The sequence below is a fragment of the Chrysemys picta genome, unplaced genomic scaffold (genome assembly GCF_011386835.1).
Source record: "Chrysemys picta bellii isolate R12L10 unplaced genomic scaffold, ASM1138683v2 scaf294, whole genome shotgun sequence".
Lineage (NCBI taxonomy): Eukaryota > Metazoa > Chordata > Testudines > Emydidae > Chrysemys > Chrysemys picta.
The window spans coordinates 23383-31921 of NW_027053001.1; positions in this window are offsets into that span (position 1 = coordinate 23383).

An 8539-nucleotide genomic window follows, 5' to 3' on the forward strand; every position below is an offset into this window, starting at 1 on the left:
AAGATGTAAAAAAGAATAATAGGGATGAAAACATTTTTCTAAATTGATTCAGACAACTGTATTATTGAGAAAGATTAATGAAATTTAGCATCAAAACATATCAACTCTTAATATGTAATCTAAATTCCTTTGTATGCTTTGCAAATGAGCACATATATAAAAAAAAAATCAATACCTCATATCTTCTCAACCGTTAAGATAAATTGTTTGAAACTGAGATAATAGCTGCTTCTTGATCTTTTTAGGATCTCTATTATAATATGGAGATATACCTATCTCATAGAACTAGAAGGGATCCTGAAAGGTCATTGAGTCCAGCTCCCTGCCTTCACTAGCAGGGCCAAATACTGATTTTGCCCCAGATCCCTAGGTGGCCCCCTCAAGGATTGAACTCACAACCCTGGGTTTAGCAGGCCAATGCTCAAACCACTGAGCTATTCCTTCCCCCTTACCTCCCCCATTATCTTATGGATCTTTGGATTTTATAACTATGGTAAAATTGTTTAAAAAGATATTTAGTATAGCAAAGTGACAGATATAAGGGTATACCTTGTATGTATGTCACTTTGCTGTATGTCATGCAGCCCTGCACACAGTAACTGAGATACAAACATGCATACATAACACTATTATTCTCATTGGTCTATGCAATGTAAAGGGGTATATAGAGAACCAAATATCACATAGCAGGTAGAGCTGCAGCACGTGTCTGCTGATACAAGGCAAGCTGGCAGTGGTTAGCCACTACTGAAACCAATTATCTTGTGCAGAGCAACGGGAACCACTGAGAAGAGACATTTCAGAGACCTACTTTCCGAGGGCCTGCTCCTGCAAACACGCATGAGCAAAGTCATGCCTGTGCTAGGGTTACCATATTTTGTGCCTCCAAAAGGAGGACACTCCACGGGGCCCCGGCCCCGCCCCCGCCCCCAGCCCCGCCCCAACTCCGCCCCCTCCCCTGCTTCCTGCGAACATTTGATTCGCGGGAAGCCTGAAGCAGGTAAGGGGGGGTGTGGGGGGGAGGAGGCGCGGTCCAGGCTGGCCCCCCCAGCGTTTCCAGCCTGGGTCGGCTCGGGCCCTGGGGTGCCGGCCCCGGGCCCGGCCGAGCACCCCCGGCCCGCCCAGCACTGCCGGCCCCCGGGCCCCCTGGCCGAGCACCCCCGGCCCGCCCAGCACTGCCGGACCCCGGCCCGGCCCCCGGGCCCCCGGCCGAGCACCCCTGGCCCCCGGCACCGCACCGCCGGTCCCCAGCCCGGCCCTCGGCACCGCACCGCTGTCCCGGCCCCTGGCACCGCCGGCCTGTCCCCCGAGTCCCCGAGCCCCCAGCCCGGCCCGGCACCGCCAGCCCGTCCCCCGAGCCCCCGAGCCCCCGGCCCGGCCCCGCCGGCCCGGCCCTGGAGCCCCCCGAGCCTCCGGCCCCGCCGGCTCCGGAGCCCCCGGAGCCCCCGGCACCGCTCCGCCGGCCCGGCCCCAGAGCCTCCGGCACCGCTCCGGCGGCCCAGCCCAGCCCCCGAGCCCCCGGCCCGGCCCCGCTCCGCCGGCCCGGCCCCCAACCCGGCCCGGCACTGCTCCGCCGGCCCGGCCCCCGAGCCCCCGGCCCGGCACCGCTCCGCCGGCCCCCGAGCCCCTGGCCCGGCACCGCTCCGCCGGCCCGGCCCCCGAACCCCCGGCCCGGCACCGCACCGCCGGCCCGGCCCCCGAACCCCCGGCCCGGCACCGCACCGCCGGCCCGGCCCCCGAACCCCCAGCCCGGCACCGCACCGCCGGCCCGGCCCCCGAACCCCCGGCCCGGCACCGCACCGCCGGCCCGGCCCCCGAGCACCCGCACTGCCGGCCCCGCATGTCCCGATTTTCCCGGACATGTCCGGCTTTTTGAGATTTCCCCCCGGACGGGGATTTGGAGCCCAAAAAGCCGGACATGTCCGGGAAAATCTGGACGTATGGTAACCCTAGCCTGTGCACAAGTGTTTGCAGGATTGGGCCCTAACTCAGCTCAGATGCACTGATTCCAACTGTGCAAGTCATTTTAGTCTGGGGATTACATTACACAATTATTGTCATCTGTGCTTTGAGGGTAAAAAATAAAAAGATCAAAGAGAGACATACTGTATGAAACACAGACTCTGTTGTTTAGTTGCCCAGTGATGTAGAACTGGTGAGCTGGCCACACATGGCTAAAACAATTAAGAAACTTCACAGTACTAATGCTGTAATCCTGGAAAATAAAGTTACTGCTGCTAGGAGTCAATCGTACATTCATTTTAGTTTTAACCAAAAACATCAATCTCATCAAGTTGGTAATTTGGCACATTTCCTATTCAAATCAAGCCAATTAATCCCTGTCATGTTTATTATTTTACTGTTATGAAAGTTCCAAAGCAGACTGCAAGTTCTTTTGAAAAGTTATATTTTACCTGATCATAAAAACCAAATAAGTTTTCCTTTTGGATTTGCCAAATCTCTGTTTCTGTAGAAGATCCAGAGGTTTCTCCCGGTAAAATAATTTGTGCTGAATCTTGTCTTAAAACATCACATATCTGATGACTCCACTGGATTACCATAATGCCAATAGAATATAGTGGAGTGGTTTAAATGGAAAGTATCCTGGAACAAAAATACCAGATTTTCACCATTCATAATGAAAACAAATAACGATTTAACCTTATTTTCTATTAAAAAATTTTATAAACAGAGTTTGGATTTCATTCCTCCAATTACACTATCATAAAACTGAAAAATGTGTTTATATTATTAATAGTATACCATGAATTCTCACTCTAATAGATACATAACGGATCTAGCATAGTTCACATATTAAATAAGCCAAAAAGCAACAGCTCACCCCCAAAAAGGAACATTTAACTCACACAGCAAACTTTAGATCCATATTTTTAAAAAACAAAACTATTATTCAATGGTTCAGTGTTTAGACCCAGGGCTTCGGTTATGGCCTATTTCTGACAGAGATGTGATATGTATAAACAGTAGCCTGTTCCAAGCAGGGTGGATTAATTTAAATCAGCAAGCAGGAAACTTTGATTTTCATTTGTAGTTTTTAGTTATTTTCCTGAAGAACGGTTGAGTCTCATTAGCTGAGAACTATTAAAACATGTTGATTTGCAACTAAACATAGCCTATACACTCTGGCTTGCCTACAGGAACAAAGCTGGGATGTGTATCCCAGCACTAGCCTGCCAGGGACTAACTACCTGTATGCACTGGCTGACACATTAACAGTTTGTTAATGTGGTTTGATCTAGTCCTTTAAACCAAAGTGCATTAACAAACTGTTAATGTGTGTCAATAGGGTTCACATGGATAGTCTGCAGCAGACTAGTGCATGGTAGATTCACAACACACTTGCCACAGATTTAGGCCTTGGCTACACTTGCAGCTGTACAGCACTGTGAGTTAAACCTGTCTTCGTACAGCTGGGTAGGGAAAGCGCTGCAGTCCGTCCACACTGACAGCTGCCCAGCGCACTGTCGTGGCCACATTTGTGGCAACTGCAGCGCCATTGGGAGCGGTGCATTATGGGCAACTATCCCACAGAGCACCTCTTCCCATTCTGGCGCCATGGGTTGTGGGAAGGGGGCATGGGTGCGGGGGATTCTGGGTCCTGTCCCAGCGCCCCGTGATGCATCGCTTCGCATCCCAGAAATCCCTTTGTTTCCATCCACCTTTGGCGCCATCTTTCAACAGTTTCTGTGCAGCGTGATCTGTCTGCGGGAAATGGAGTCCAAACTGCTGAGGCATATGCTGACGAGCCTCGCCAGCACATCACGTTTGGCTGTCAAACTATTCCTTAAGATCCAAAGTGACAGTGAGGAGTCCGATGATGCTATCGAGCCGCGTAATGTGTACGACACAAAATTGCTTGTGGCATTCATGGACATGCTCAGCACCTTGGAACGCCGCTTTTGGGCTCAGGAAACAAGCACTGAGTGGTGGGATCACATCGTCATGGAAGTCTGGGATGATGAGCAGTGGCTGCAGAACTTTCGGATGAGAAAAACCACTTTCATGGGACTGTGTGAGGAGCTCGCCCCCACCCTGAGGCGCAAGCACACGAGATTGAGAGCTGCCCTGCCAGTGGAGAAGCGGGTGGCTATTGCAATCTGGAAGCTGGCAACTCTAGCCAGCTTCCGGTCAGTCGCAAACCAGTTTGGAGTGGGAAAGTCGACTGCTGGAATCGTGTTGATGCAAGTTTGCAGGGCCATTAATCGCATCCTACTCAGAAGAACCGTGACTCTGGGTAACGTGCAGGACATAGTGGATGGCTTTGCACAAATGGGTTTCCCTGCCTGTGTAGGGGCGATAGATGGGACGCACATTCCTATTCTGGCACCGCCCCACCTAGCATCCGAGTACGTTAATCGGAAGGGGTATTTCTCTATGGTTCTCCAGGCGCTTGTGGATCACTGTGAGCATTTCATTGACATTAACACAGGCTGGCCAGGAAAGGTGCATGGCGCACGCATCTTTCAGAACACTTGGCTGTTCAGGAAGATGCAGGCCGGGACTTTTTTCCCAGAGCGGAAGTAGGAGAAGTTGAAATGCCCATTGTGATCCTTGGAGATCCCGCTTACCTGTTAATGCCGTGACTCATGAAACCCTACACAGGGAGCCTTGACAGCAGCAAGGAACGGTTCAACTACAGGCTGAGCCGGTGCCGAATGACTGTGGAGTGAGCCTTTGGCCATTTAAAGGGCCACTAGCGATCTCTGTATGGGAAGTTGGACTTGGCTGAACACAGCATCCCCGTGGTTATAGCCGCGTGCTGTACCCTCCATAATATTTGTGAAGACAAGGGTGAAAGCTTCACTCAGGCATGGACCTCTGAGGTTGAACACCTGGAGGCTGAATTTGCACAGCCAAAGAGCAGGGCTATTACAGGGGCCCAGCGCGGGGCTGCAAGGATTAGGGATGCCTTGAGGGAGCAATTTGAGGCTGTGCAGTGATATCTGGTGCCCTGCACGGGAGTGAAGTGCAATAGTTCCAATCTTTAGGAATCAGTGTTTGCTAAGCAGACTTGCAGTGCGTGTTTATTTCCAGGGCTAAGGAATCTTTTACTTTCTGCAATAATAAAGAATGTTTTCAAAGCCAAAAAATCCATTTATTGAAAAGAAAATCCATTTATTGAAAAGAAACAACTGCTTGGGAATCAGAAAGGGCAAGGGGGTGGAGTGGGGAACTGTGCAATCACAGATTCACCTATGTCCTGTCTGGTGCTGCAAATGCCTTGCCAGTGTGGACAGGGAGTGAGTTACAGCGCTGGAGGTGGCTTTACAGCGCTGTAACTCGCAAGTGTAGCCAAGGCCTAAAAGTCTGTGTAGACAAGCCCTAAATTTACTGCTCTGATTTGCTAACCGGGGGACACACTATAAGTATACACTTACTGAAGCAATTATATAGTTTAACTGACATTTTACTCAGATTCTTAAATTTTTATATTTTTGTTAGAAAATGGTGAATACAGTTCTTATTTAGTAGATGATGAAATTTTTACTTGTGATTTTTTCCCCCAAGCTCTGTTCACGTGGAAATTAAAATTAAATTAAAATTCATAAGATAGTTTTATTTAATAAAAAAATACTATCTTAAAAGTATTGAGTACATAAGCTTTTTTCCTTATTAAAATATATTGTGCATTTAAAACTAACTGATGTATTAAACAAAGGAAGTTAGTTAGTAAATTGAACTGATTGGTTCTGTTCCCTATGCCCTTCAAGATTTTAGAACTAGTAAATCTCACCCTTTCATACCTAGCTTTTATTCATAGATTGGAAGAGGAAAACTGGCTACTCCTGTCAAATGCTGATTGAGCTCTGCAACAAACAAGTCCGGTTCCAGGTGCTTAGCCAGTGACTTTCACCAGTTTAGTGATTTGACTTTCTTTAAAACTTGGCAGCAAACTTGTACCGCTTAATATTATTTTTGTATTTAATTTAAATGATCTTAATAGGTAATTTAATGCCTTAACATAGGTTTTCAGTTTCAAATTTAATTTTAAATAGTTTTATTTTTTGAAAAATAAACCTATACTTAATTTAAATTAAAAAAAATAAAATGTAATAAAAACAATTTTTTAAAAAACTGGAATCAATTTTTATCCACCCTGGTTCCAGAGTACTGTCTCAGCAGTCCCTCAGTGCTAAAGAGAGAGAAACTCCATTCCACCCTTGCTCCCCACACTTGCTTGTCTTCCTGAGACTGTTTCCTCTTCCTCAGCAAAGCAAATCTTCTGCTTCACTTACTCTCTTTGGGACTGAGTGAGAACTAAAGCCTTCAAATGGGCCTAAAGCCCCACAGTCCTTTTCCTCTTCAGAGCAAGGAGAAAGTAAAGCTTGTAAACAAAAGCAGTCTCAAAAGAACCACAGGGGCTGATCCAGAACTTCTAGTCAATGGAAAGACTCCTGTTCACTTCAGTAGGCTTTGGATTAGGCCCTCAGTTTTAAAGGAAAACAAAGTTATGCTGAAGTTAGTAGTGTTACCCCACCAGGAAGCACAGTTCTCCAGTCCCACCACTGAGTTACTTAGCCATTCCCAGACCCCTGCTGCTAGTTTGCACTGTCTCTCCAGGCTGGGTTTCCTCTAAAGCTAACACACTGCAGCTGTTTCAGGCTGACTGGTTAACCCTTGCCTCCCCACATAGAACTGAACCCTGGGGCTTTCTAAACCCAATTACTCTCCTGCCTGCACCATCCAGGATGCATACAGCCAAAATATCCCTATCATACAGCCACATGAGAAAAAGGTGAATCATTTAGATGGCTAAGTTATAAACAACGAACAACAACTGGGCCTAATTTGGGATCCTGTTTCTCTCGCTTGCACATAGGAAGTCTGATGGGATGAACAAGATAAAAATAATGAGGGCTGATCTGAGTTTTAATAGTTTATAACCATCAGGTATTTTAATTCCAGTTGTAAAATAAAACTAGATCATAAACAGTTTAACATCTATTTTAAATTTATCTTTGAAGAAAGTGGTTAGCATTCATTATTCAAAATAAAGAAATCATTAGCCCCTTATTACTACTTTATATTAAAAATACCCACTTAGCATAATTCTAATATCTATTTATACTGAAATAGCAGCAGCAGCATTGTCATTGCAATCTTGAAACATGGTTTTTGCGTCATTAAGAGACTAAATCCAGGAAAAAGAACTACAGTTTCTTTATTTAAAAAAATCGTCTTTGGTTTCTTTAAAAAAAAGTTAGTATAATGAGAATTTTGCACCTATAGTCTTGTCATATGCTTGTTTTATTATGTGAATCTGCAATTTATACAAATTATCATACACACAAAGCATACTTACACATCAGTTTCATCAAGGTTTTCTGTATACGTGTGCAGGGAGAAGTAAGTTTTCCTTCTACAAGTCCTCTCAGAACAAAAACTTTGCTTATCAGCCATTCAACATGCTTCCTTACATCCTCCAACATTATTCTTACCCAACCATCGGAATTGTTTGGGTTGGAAAGAATGGTAACCAGGACCTGCCAACAAGTTTAAGTGAATCAAAGATGAGGTGCTGAAATTAGAATCTGAGGATAAAAAAAATCATATTCAGTATGGAAAAAAAATCAAATAAGTCAGTAATGACAGTATATAGAAAATGATAATGCATTTATTAAAACCTCTAATTTAGGTATTTACATAATTATGAATTTGTTGAAATCTTTATATTCTTTATGTTCTGATTGTTTTGTGATAGCATATATGCTCAATATCTCACAAATCTATTAGCTGCTGTATTTTACCACAGAGTGCTTTTTTTTTTTTTTTTATTACTATCTTAAGTTCTTGTCAAAAGTGAAGAGTTAGTTTTCACTGTCAGTAAAATATTTGCTTAGTGATGACATCCATTTGCTCAGACGTAGTTAATTTTGGCAAGATACCCATTACAAGAGATTGCTGACTCAACATTCTTTATAACAACCTATTTTTATTTAACGAACGACAATTCCCAGGGATTTGAGAAACTCCACTATATGGATTGGAGCACCCAACCCTTTGCCAATGACTTCACTAAGAGGAGGACCTAACATATTTGGATCCACCCCTGAATTCCTTGAACCACATTAAAGTCAATGGGAAAGGAATGGAAAAAGAAGGGATATTGGATACCTAAGGAACAGAACAGCAGGCCCAAGAGCAATCATTATCATTCCAATTTTGAGTGTTACGCTGTTTGTGTAAAGTAATATCTATTTTTTAAAAAATCTGCTAAGAACTTATTCTGTTATTTACATATTACTTCTAAGAGCAGCCTCAATGATCTTGGAACATGGAAAAATATGATTAGCATATATTTGTAACAAAAGAATGTACTTCAATACAGATAGAAGACAAGTTGCCCAAAATATGCAGCAGTTGCTTTTGACTTCAGAAAGTTAGACATTTTGTAATTGTGAAACAAGCAGCAGTACAGGCTGGTGATAAAAACCTAAAATTGAAATATATAAAATCCTATACAAGATACAAAAGTACTGCAAACGAGGACAAGCATATCGGATGGGGACTTGCTCCA